The sequence below is a fragment of the Manacus vitellinus genome, unplaced genomic scaffold (assembly GCF_001715985.3).
Source record: "Manacus vitellinus isolate BGI_N305 unplaced genomic scaffold, ASM171598v3 scaffold_30_pilon, whole genome shotgun sequence".
In the NCBI taxonomy this organism is placed as follows: Eukaryota; Metazoa; Chordata; class Aves; order Passeriformes; family Pipridae; genus Manacus; species Manacus vitellinus.
The window spans coordinates 3570561-3581096 of NW_021940291.1; the positions used below are offsets into that span (position 1 = coordinate 3570561).

At 39.7% G+C, this 10536-nt stretch overlaps 1 long non-coding RNA gene across 2 annotated transcripts; it reads right to left on the reverse strand.

Annotated features, from left to right (window-relative positions):
- Positions 1 to 1263: 1263 nt before the first annotated feature.
- Positions 1264 to 9942, reverse strand: LOC108640299. 2 transcript variants are annotated; one of them, XR_003915923.1, is made up of 3 exons: positions 9478 to 9942; positions 8499 to 8595; positions 1264 to 4175 (listed from the first exon to the last, which is right to left on the reverse strand). It is a non-coding gene; the product is annotated as an uncharacterized LOC108640299 (long non-coding RNA). The 2 variants fall into 2 exon arrangements; XR_003915924.1 differs by lacking the exon at positions 9478 to 9942 and adding an exon at positions 9041 to 9131.
- Positions 9943 to 10536: the final 594 nt, after the last annotated feature.

Sequence of the window (10536 nt, forward strand, 5' to 3'; positions counted from 1 at the left end):
CTGCAGTATCCTAATTTATCTTGTAACTGCTTTACGAACTGTCTGTACAATACCTACTTATCTTCATCTTGATTCACAAGCCACAAAATTATCTTAGAAAAGTAAATATTCTCAAAACTGTTAAAACTGAAAATTGCAAAGCTAATTTCCCATGTACCAAAATAATTATTTTCCCGAGTTTATATGACAAAATAAATCATCAATACTGCCAGCTGTTTTTTCAGCACTCGAGATGGACATAATTCCGATAAAAAGTGGAACTTGGATTTTATCTGATTTTCCTTAGCAGCAACAACTCCAAAGGCAGGGTTAAGTGGAATAATGACCTTTGGTTCAGGCATTTCTTGTGAAATCCACCAAAAAGTGGAGAGAATGGCCTGAAGTGCAAATGTTGCCTTGCTATTGATCTCTGGAAATGCCTCAGGCCACTACTGCTACTACCAGACCAAAGCTGCACCCTCCACTTGGGAATTAGCACATTCCCTACAGATTTGCATATAGTGGAAGTAGTTGTGATAGTTTCTCAAAAAAGTCTTTGTTTTCACCGTGCCTTTGCCAAACCTGAGCCAGAAATGTGTCATCTAAGGAGTCGTTTATGTATTTAAAAAATGAGCACTGCTTTTACTCTGTTGCCATGGGACAGCTATAGCAGGAAATGAGCAAAACACCCACATAATTATTGTTGACAGAATACAGTTTCAATTTTATCAAGTGTAGCCCCTGTGTGAAATGTTGTTAAGGCAGCCTTCAACATCTTGGTGAGTGAAATGCTGATTTGAGAAGTACACAGTGCCCAAAAGAAACGTACAATTGTTATGCTTGGAAAACAGAGCATGTTAAAGACATCTCCTTCACTGAGAGATGGCATGTGAGTAATTATTGCTAAGTCTCTGAGGAACAATTAGAGTTGTTTTTTATTAAATTTTCATGTTTTGATTGACATTGAAACAGAATGAATCAATATGTAAATCCAGATTACAGCGGTCTAATAAGATATTGAGAAAGATTATACTTTACAAAACAGTCTGTGGAAAAACTATACAGTGCTTAGAAAAGAACTCCATACATTTATCATTTTGCCAACTGCCTTGCTATTGTTCTTGTTTTTAAATTTAATCTGCTTAGCTACTATTTAAATTAGATTTCAGACGACTCTGTAATTAAGGAGTGGGATATAATTCATCATTTGTAGAGATCACATTTATTATGTATCTAAATAATAAAAGTTATTTATAACAGTGTTTTATAACAACCTTAGAGAGTTTTAACCATTAATCAAGAACAATGGAGAGATGTCAATGTATAAAATTGAATCAGGCATAATAATAATTATTGCATGGGTACTTACTTCACTGATTAGAAGGAAATCTATTTCAGGTGGGTTTTATTGAGAACATTAACAAATTTGTATGCATTTAAGAGATATATGGAATAGTTCTACTCCCTCAAGGAAGGAAGTGTCAAATAAGAAAAAAATAATTTTTTGGAAGGTAATACTGCAGTAAACAAAGTTCGTTTCTTTTAATTTATATAAAATAATTTTCTGGGGTATGAACTGAGTCTGTATTGTTTATCTATTTTGACATGCGTATTTCAAAAAGCAGGAATGAAAATGTGTGACACAGGTATAAGTGCTATAATTTACTGAACAATGTTTTGCACCCTGCTGACCTTTTTAGTGCTAAAGTAAGCTGAGGCCCTGAGTCTATTTTGGTCTTTTCTGTGGAAGTCCACCTACACAGGCTCTAGAGGAATGGTTAAAAAACCCCCATATTTTCTATAATACCTTGATTCAGTCCACTCAGATTCAAGAGCTCTTCTCAAGAACTTGCAGAAGGTTCTTTTCATATCTGTGTTTTAAAAGTTCCCCATGCTATTCTGCATTATTAGAAGTTGCTCTCCAGCTCTGTGTAGCAGTGAGATGTGTCACGAGTACCAACACGTGGCCTTACTGCTGCAGAGTCTGAAGTGATCTCTGTAGACAGCACAGCACCATGCTGGGGAAAATGTCCAACCCTTGCTAACTTCCCAAACTGCTCCCAGTTGGATCCCTGGGGATCTGCACCCACAGAGCTGCCTCAGGTGGGAGCTGCTTTACAGGGGCTGTTTGTGTGTGTGTGTGTCCAGCACAGCAGGGAGGCTCCTCAGAATTCGCATCCCCAGGGCTGGCTCCCATGCTGGGTGCCAAGGCCCTGTGAACCCACCCCCATGCTCAGGATTTGGGGATTGGGGCAGTCAGTCAATGATGCCTCAGCCCTGGATGAAGCCTTTGGCAATGCTGCCCTGAAGACCCATTTGTAACTCAAAAGTGTGAGCCTCACATCTGCACCCCATCCATCTTTTTGAGGAGTAAGAATAAATACTATGCAGTACCCTTACATGTGAGATGGAACTGAGAGACAGTGGTCATGCTGATGGTTCATTGCAGGCAGGGGAGATTACTGAGGAAACAAGACAAAAAAAGGAGCAATGGAAATTAATTTCACAGCCCACAAGGGTCCTAAGGCTGATCCTGTATCAGCAAATAAGGCAGAACAGGGATAGTGACAATTTTGCCTGTCCTGGATTTGCAACTTACAGATTTATTTTTTCTTCTCTTCTGGAAAGAGACAAGCTTTTCTTTCTAGTTTTGTTGTATGTTATTATTTATTTATTTTTCCTCCTTCAACCAAGCAAAATAAAGTTTTATTTGTATCTCACTCTCTTTTGGGCTAGGGGGAAGATGTAATTAGGTGAAGGAACACAAGGGGATATTTATGGAGCCATGCAATATTTGGGGATGGAGGAAAAGATGAGCGATATCGCTCATATTTTTTTGTTTGTTTTTCATTTTTTGTTTAAAGTGTGCTTTCCTGTTACTATAGCTACTGGTTATGCCATGCTCACATACAGATGGTTTATTGCATTGCCTTTGCAAACTGACTGATTGCTGTTGCAAATCATTGAAGCCAGGAGTGGAAGGGATGCAGGTATGTAGCAGGAGACTGTAAAACCACGGAATGACCTGAGCCCGGCATAGGAAGAGGCAAGAAGAGATGTAGGGGATTGTCAAGAAGGCACACTTTCTAGGATTGTACAAGAAAGTAGGAAGAAACCAGAAGGAAGTCAGATACTGAAAAGCTGTGATGAGGTATGTACACTTCATGTTACCAGAAAAATCAAGGAGGATGGTTAACTCTCAGTTATCTCCTTCTGGAGCCAAGCAGATTCTCCTGCAAAGGTCTTAGAAAGAGGAACTGGGAGACCACAGCCAGAAGAGATTGTTCTGCCTGGCAAAAGCTTATTTAGGAAGAGGGCTGACACCTTGGTGAGTCAGAAGCATGCTGAGAAAGTAACATCTCTGGAAAGATAGGGTAGAAGATGCTAAAATTGAATCTTGTCTGGAGTCTTGTTTGGGGATTGCTATTAGTATGCCTAGACATGTGTTAAGTGATCTACCGAGCAGCAGCAAGCTATTTATGGGTTTATTAAGAAAAATGAAGTAAAAATCTGCTTCATCAAAGGCTTTGACACATTCAAATTTGAAAACATCCTGTTGAACGTGTTAGTTTGTATTACTATTAAGGGGAATCAGGGGTGAGGTTTTGGGTATTGCAGAGCAAATGAAGAACAAACTTCAGGAGAAGACTGGATAGTGAATTCAGGGGTCTTTAATTTCTTTAGAAAAAATGTCTTAGTGAATATGGTTGGGAATATGTGACATTCTGCTTGCCTTGAATGTGGTATGTAAAATATTCCAAAAAAAGGGGGCAAATATGGTAATGGTAGTTGCCAGAGGGCCTGGAAAAAAGGGGTAATAACAGTCATGGACTCAAAGCTGGAGGAAAAAAAGCTTTGATGGGAATAAAGGAGTGAGGTATCTCATGTTGGGGAAGGAAATAAAACACAAAATTTGTGAGGAAACATCAGAGAATTGAACAGTTTGATTTAAAATTTTGAAGTTTTTAGTCTCAGAGGTCAGTAATGTCTGTCTTTCCATTTGTCCTGTTCCTTAAAAAAGGATCTTCTTCATACTCAGGTGTCCATAGCCATGGGATGACAGTGAGCCTGTTTGTGTTCATAAATATGGAAATGACTTCAAGTCTCTGCTTTAAAACAAACCAAATGTTGACAGCTGCAGGTATATCAATATTGAAGAACTGAGGGCTTCTCCGTGCTGCCAGGCTTACAGCGTCCTTTGACAAAAAAATAAGAAAAAGACCCACAAATTTTCATTTCTGGAAATGATCTTGTAAGTGACTTTGGCACATAATTGTTTTTCTGTATTTCTCCCTTCTACAAGTAACTTGAACACTTTGCAGCAATTTGACTATTGCCACCTCTGTTTAGAATGATAAGACGTGCCATGACAAAATTATGACTATTTATTTAATTCTTAATTAAATATTAATTAATTAATACATCTTAGTCTGAGTATCCTAGGTGCTGGGTATGTAAATTATTGAGACTTTGTGAAATGCAAAAGAGAGAAAATGAAGAGAAGAAGCGATAGGACTGTGTTAAATATAGTAATCATAAAAGCTTGTGTGACAGGAAATTGTAAATTGACTTAGTAATTAGGAAATGCATTCATTCATTTTTGCTTTTGCATGCATTTTTGTGTATTTCAGGGGACATGCTTAACTCGATTCTATGACTATAATTCTTTAGGACAATTGGATATTCTGGTGAGAGAGGTAATTAGATATATTCAGATATATGCATCTAAAAGACGAAACAGTAGGATATCTTTAAACGGGAAGGAAATTTGTAAGGAAAATAGAATTATTTTGAAGCTATCTTCTCAATTGCAGAAAGGGTACTTGCAGCGTGAACATACTTTTAAAAACTGACAGTGGTTTGGAAAACAAAACCTTTTAAGTAAAGAGAATTACCATTTTTTTTTTACTCCTAGGAGAGTTCAGCATGGTTTGGAAGGAGAAGTTTGGATTTGTTATGCAGCACGAGTGTTGCCTTCTCAATGTCATTTTCCCATCTGTCTTGCTCAGCAGTGTCACTGTCTCGGCTGATGCCTGTGTGCAGTCATCAGTCAGATCACAGTGACACAGTGAGCCTGAAAACTATTCTTGTACAATGTCATGCTCCATATCTTCCTCAAAGGAACTGTGGATACAATTTGAACTTGTTTATATTCTTTCCAGTGGCCAGGAAAATGAATAATTCCTTTTTCCGTATTTGGAAATCCCTCAACAATGGATTTACCATTATTTAATCTTTCTTATTTTATCAGCTATATTTATCTTCTGGTGCTCATAGAACTTTACTGCCTGACACTAGTCCCATGGAAATTTAGGGAAACTTCTCAATCTATTGCAAGGGAAACAGGCTCTGAAAGTCTTATTTTGTCTAACATTTGCCATCACCTTCCCCACAGCATAAATTGTCCTGTGCACAAAATGCAAAAGATGTTTCATTTAATGTCGTACTTACAAAAAACCCAAACCACAGTCTATTGGTGACAGTACCTTTTCAGTTCTGTTCAAGATTTATTTGGTGTTGTATTAATACGTATTAATTCTGTCCTGGAAAGTACTTAGGCTGGAACTGAGTGATGCCTTGCAGGTGGTGTGCCTAACTTTTGTACCTATCTTGTGACTCTTGCCGCCTTACATTGTGTCAAGCTCTCCTGGCTTCTGTGGATTATGAGTTTTGACTGAAAACATTCCAGGTCTGGAATGAGCATGGGCTCTATATTTAGTCATGTCATTAGGAGTACCATTGTGCAAGTTGCTTATCTTTCTTAACTACATCAGGGATTGTCCTTCCTCTCCTTGCAAATAACAGAAATCTTTAAATTCAAATGGTTGCCATGAATTCTTCCTGTGAACTAGTCAGCCGCTCAGTAATGGTGTTCTTTAGTACATATCATGCAATGACAATTTTAGACATCCACCTATTTCTAAAATTCTTAACATTTTGAATCAGCTTTTGTTTTCATAGAAATCCAGGCTAAAAGGGATCTTGTGAGGTCATCTCTTCATAGTTCCTGATCTAAACCAAAATAAGTATACTGAGAATCTCCCTGCCAGAAGCTTTGTCTGGGCCAGCCTTCAGAAACTGGTGATGAAGGAAATGCCATGACATTCCTAGCAGTTTTGCTCCTCATTATATTTGGGAATATTTCTATTTATTTCTATCTTCAAATTTATCTTGAATAAATCAAGCTGATTTCTACTTGCCCTGACATGGATGAACATGGAAAAAAAATTGATTGGTATGTATTAAATCCCATCAACTGCATTTTAATTTTGAAATAATACAATAATGATCTTTTTGTTATCTTGCTTGCTTTCCTTATCCAGTAAGGTAATATTTGGTCTTTCTTTGACTTGAATATTTTTATTTTGTCCTCTTCTTGTTGTAAACAACTTTTGGACTTGAGACTCGAAAATAAAGCAAATCTTTCTGTATGTTTGATCCTCTCTTTATAGTGCTCTTTCATCCTACAGCATGACACAGGTATTAGCTGTGCATGGCCATTTCTTCTCTTCCGAATTATTGGAGAGTTCTGTTATATACTAATATTTTTATTCTTTACTGAATTACTGACATTAAGTAACCCATTACATATATTCCCTTTTTCTCTCTAATTCCTTTTGAAGGCAAGCTATCTGGAAGTGTGTGAAGTCTACCATTTTTTGTGGGTTCAAATTTGCAGCAATTGGGGACCTCAGCAAATCTCCTTGAGTTAGCCAAGGACAAAGGAATCTGTTCCTCTTCTTGTGCTATTTTTGGAATCATTAGTACTGTTCTCCTGAAATGGCTTTTTCCCGTGTTGTTTGGGAATCCAACAGTTGAAAGTTGTTTTCCCCAATTTGAACAAATATTCCATAATGATTCCTTAGTGAAGTTTTTCCATCCTCTGAAAAAGCATTGTAGTTTTGGAGTAATGGCACTGAAAATTTTCCAGGAACGTGGATTTGCCTAATGCCTCCAGGACCTCTTTCATATTTTGTATTTCCCTATCATCTGATTAACATATTCTTCTACCTATAAGAATCAGGGTATTGATTTCTAGTCTCTTAAGCACTTGCCACTGCTGGATGGGAATTGCACTGCACAGTCTTGAAGAACTATTTGGTTGCATAACCTATATTTCAGTATAATCAGAAAATGAATTGCTCTGAAATTGTCTTGCAAATTAATCTGTCTTACCATGAAACCTTTTGTGGTTTTTATTCTCAGCTGTTCTGAGCAGAGCTGCAAAATTATGCTAAAAGGCATATTACATGTTTTGCATTATGGCTTATGAACTTTCTTAACCAAGATTTAATAATTGAAATTCAATGCTCCTCAAATGCTCTGGCTCTGGTCTGGCCTTGCAGCTTTTATAGATTGTGCTTGCCCTTTATAAAATGTACAGGCCATGATGAAAAAGTCATAACTAGCAGGCTTTTCTATGCATTGTACCTCATTTAAGTTTCCTGAAACAGCAGCAGCCTCTAAGCCATCAAATTCAATTGTATTCAATTCTCAGGAAAATAGGAAATAGATCATTAGAGTACAAGGCAGCCTGAAGTCCAGATGTGATTCTGTAACCTCCTAGGCACTGGATCTAATTGTGACTGATGGAATATATTCTTTATTATTCTTATTCTTATTATTATTATTATATAGTGTTTCCAGCATTATTTGCAGATTCCTACTCCATGTTTTGTTGAAAAGTTATAGCATATGAAGGGTTGAAACAGTGCAGGGAAACATGCAGACCTAAGTTGTGCAAGGGGTGACGATGTGTGTAACAGAAGTGGAAAAAAGAGAAAATGAAAAGATTTGGATGTTGCCATTGACAGGGTGAAGCTGGGTTGTAAGGGCAAGGGCTGAAAAGAAAGGAAAGGACGTAGAAAGGATGTTCATATTCAGTGATTTTACTCTGGAAATAGCAAAGGCATGTAGTGATAGGAAAAAGGGTAACAATTTTAAACTGAAAGAGGGCAGGTTTAGATTAGGTACTAGAAAGAAATTCTTCACTGTGAAGATGGTGAGGCACTGGAATGGGTTGCCCAGAGAAACAGTGGATGCCCCATCCCTGGAAGTGTTAAAGGCCAGGTTGGATGGAGTTCTGAGCAAGCTGGTTTAGTGAAAGGTGTCCCTGCCCACGATGGGAAGGTTGGAACTAGATGATCTTTAAGGTCCCTTCCAACCCAAACCAGTCTGTGATTCTATGTTTCTGTGAAAGTGTATATACAGATTTTGACATACTTTAAAATATATACCACTGCTCTCCCAAGGCAGAAAAAAAATTAATGAATTCATCCAAAGTGTTCCCAGGGGATGCAGACAGAGCAAGAAACATCAGTAACAGATTTCTATAAAGCTGCCATATGTGGATTCAAACTTGCAGTATTCAGGAACCACGTCTCCTTGAATTACCCAGTTATCAACGAAGGGGGCCTCAAGTCTCACACCTTTTATTAGACCCTTAATGTTGTTGAAGAACATATTTCACAACCTTTAGCTGAGTTCCTGATATTGTGGCCTTAAATTCCTAATTTTACCTCAAATGGTTTCTTCCCCACAGTGCCTCTAGAGAGCAATGAATGATATGTAATAGAAAAGTGGCCGAGATCAGCCAGGGAGGACTGGAACCAGAGCCTGGAAAAACAAAAAAAAGAAAGGAAAAATCAGAAGAATCTGGTAATCTTATTAATGAATGATGCCTGGAGGCATTCTTCCTCCAGGGATCTAAATCATAAACCCTGATAGGCCCAACACAAGTCAGCTTGTGAACTTGTATGAATCTAGACTAAGTTTTCATCTTGATCTTATTTTTAGAATAGAGCTCTGCAAGTTACTATAATAAAACATGCTTTTTCAATAATGTATTTGCCTGCAATCAACAGATGTATGTGATAATATGCTAATACCACAGGCAACATGATGCATCAACTCAATATCTGGTCATATGACAAGGGTGACAAATCGAAAAAGGGAGTTTCTAACTTGATATAATGAAAGTATGTTCACCGCAAGAACATAGGAATAAGCTGCTAAGAGAGGCTGTGGAATTTCTGTCCTTGGAGCATTTTCACACCCTTACCTGGACAAAGGCCTGAGCCACCTGGCCTAAATTCAATGCTGACTCTGCAGGAGGCTGCACTAGATGACCACTATCTCTTTCATTTCAAGAAGTGAGGGGAATCAATGAAATGGGATCTGGGTTCAGTCAAACAGAAGGTGATTCTTCATACACAGATCAGGTAAGTTGAACATTAGGAACACTTTGCTACTGGCTGGCTGGAAGTTATGTGGGCTGTAGTCTGGACAGGTTCACAGAAAAGACTTACCAGGAGTTACATATGTAAGTAACATCTTGCTTAAGAGCTTTCTGAGCTCACAGCTTCTGAAGCTAGCCTGCAGTGTGTCTCACAATAACAACCATTCCTGGTTGTTAGAAGATGACACTAGTATAGTGTCCTCTTCTCCAACAGTGGCCAGAAAGGGAGGTCTACACAAGATCATCCTGATGCCCCATACCGGCATGATGTCTGAAACTGGTGTGAAATTGAGCAAAGTCCTCTCTCTTCTCAATGATGTTGTTTTTCCTGCCTCCTGTTTTCTTCTGATTATTTATTTTGGTTATCTGGAAGAAAAAGGAAATATTATTGTACTGCAGCACTCTCCGCACTGCATGCACGGGTTCTTTCTTTCCTCCACAGCCATGTCCTCAGGTGGTCTGCTCTGTTTTATTTTACTAACCTGTCCCAAATCAGGCACATCCATCCTTTCCTACCTCTCTTTGCAGCCTGTCTTTTCCCTGCTTAACATCCTCCTTCTATCCCAAGATAGCTAACATCCCACTTCCTGGCTTTTTGATCCTTCTCTCTCCCCAGTATCAGACCAGCAAGAACCCCCCAGAACCATGCTTGGCTCCAGTACTGCTACCCTCAATGAAAGAAGCAGGTGGAGATTTCCACACCCTGAATCCCTTGGCTTTGTCAATCCCCCTCTCCTGCTGCAACTACCACTATGGCCAAGCCAAGGCACCAGCTAGGACTCCTCACCTGGCACCCATCCTGGCTCTGCCGGCTGGCACAGAGGACCAGAGTAAGAAGCCTAGGGGCATCCCTTGCCTGTCTCATCCACTCTGTCCCTAAACCACACTCCGGGTGACCCCAGCTTTTCCTGGAGCACTTAACTCCGTCCTTGGCTGTAGCATCCCCGTGCAGCAGCACCTATACGGATCGTGGTGTCACAGGTCTGAGCTGGGAGCCAGCAAAGCCTTACTGAAATGCACTGAGCGGGCTTTCTCATGTTACCACTCCCGCCTTTTCTAGGTCATTGATGAACACAGGGGCTGGCACAGGTCCCTCGCGATACCGGTGACAGCTCCGCTTTGTCGCCTGGCTCTTCCTGCCTCTCTGCGATGTGTTTTAACCTTGCTGCCACCGTCCCCTGTGTGCCCAAGGTTCAAAGTCCCTGCGGCCTGTCTGCCTCTCCTCACCTGCCACCGCTGGGAGCGCGTACCCCGGGGCACGGCGGCAGCCAGGTGCGCTCACACCTGCACATCCCACCCCCCTCCCCTGGGCGTTCCGG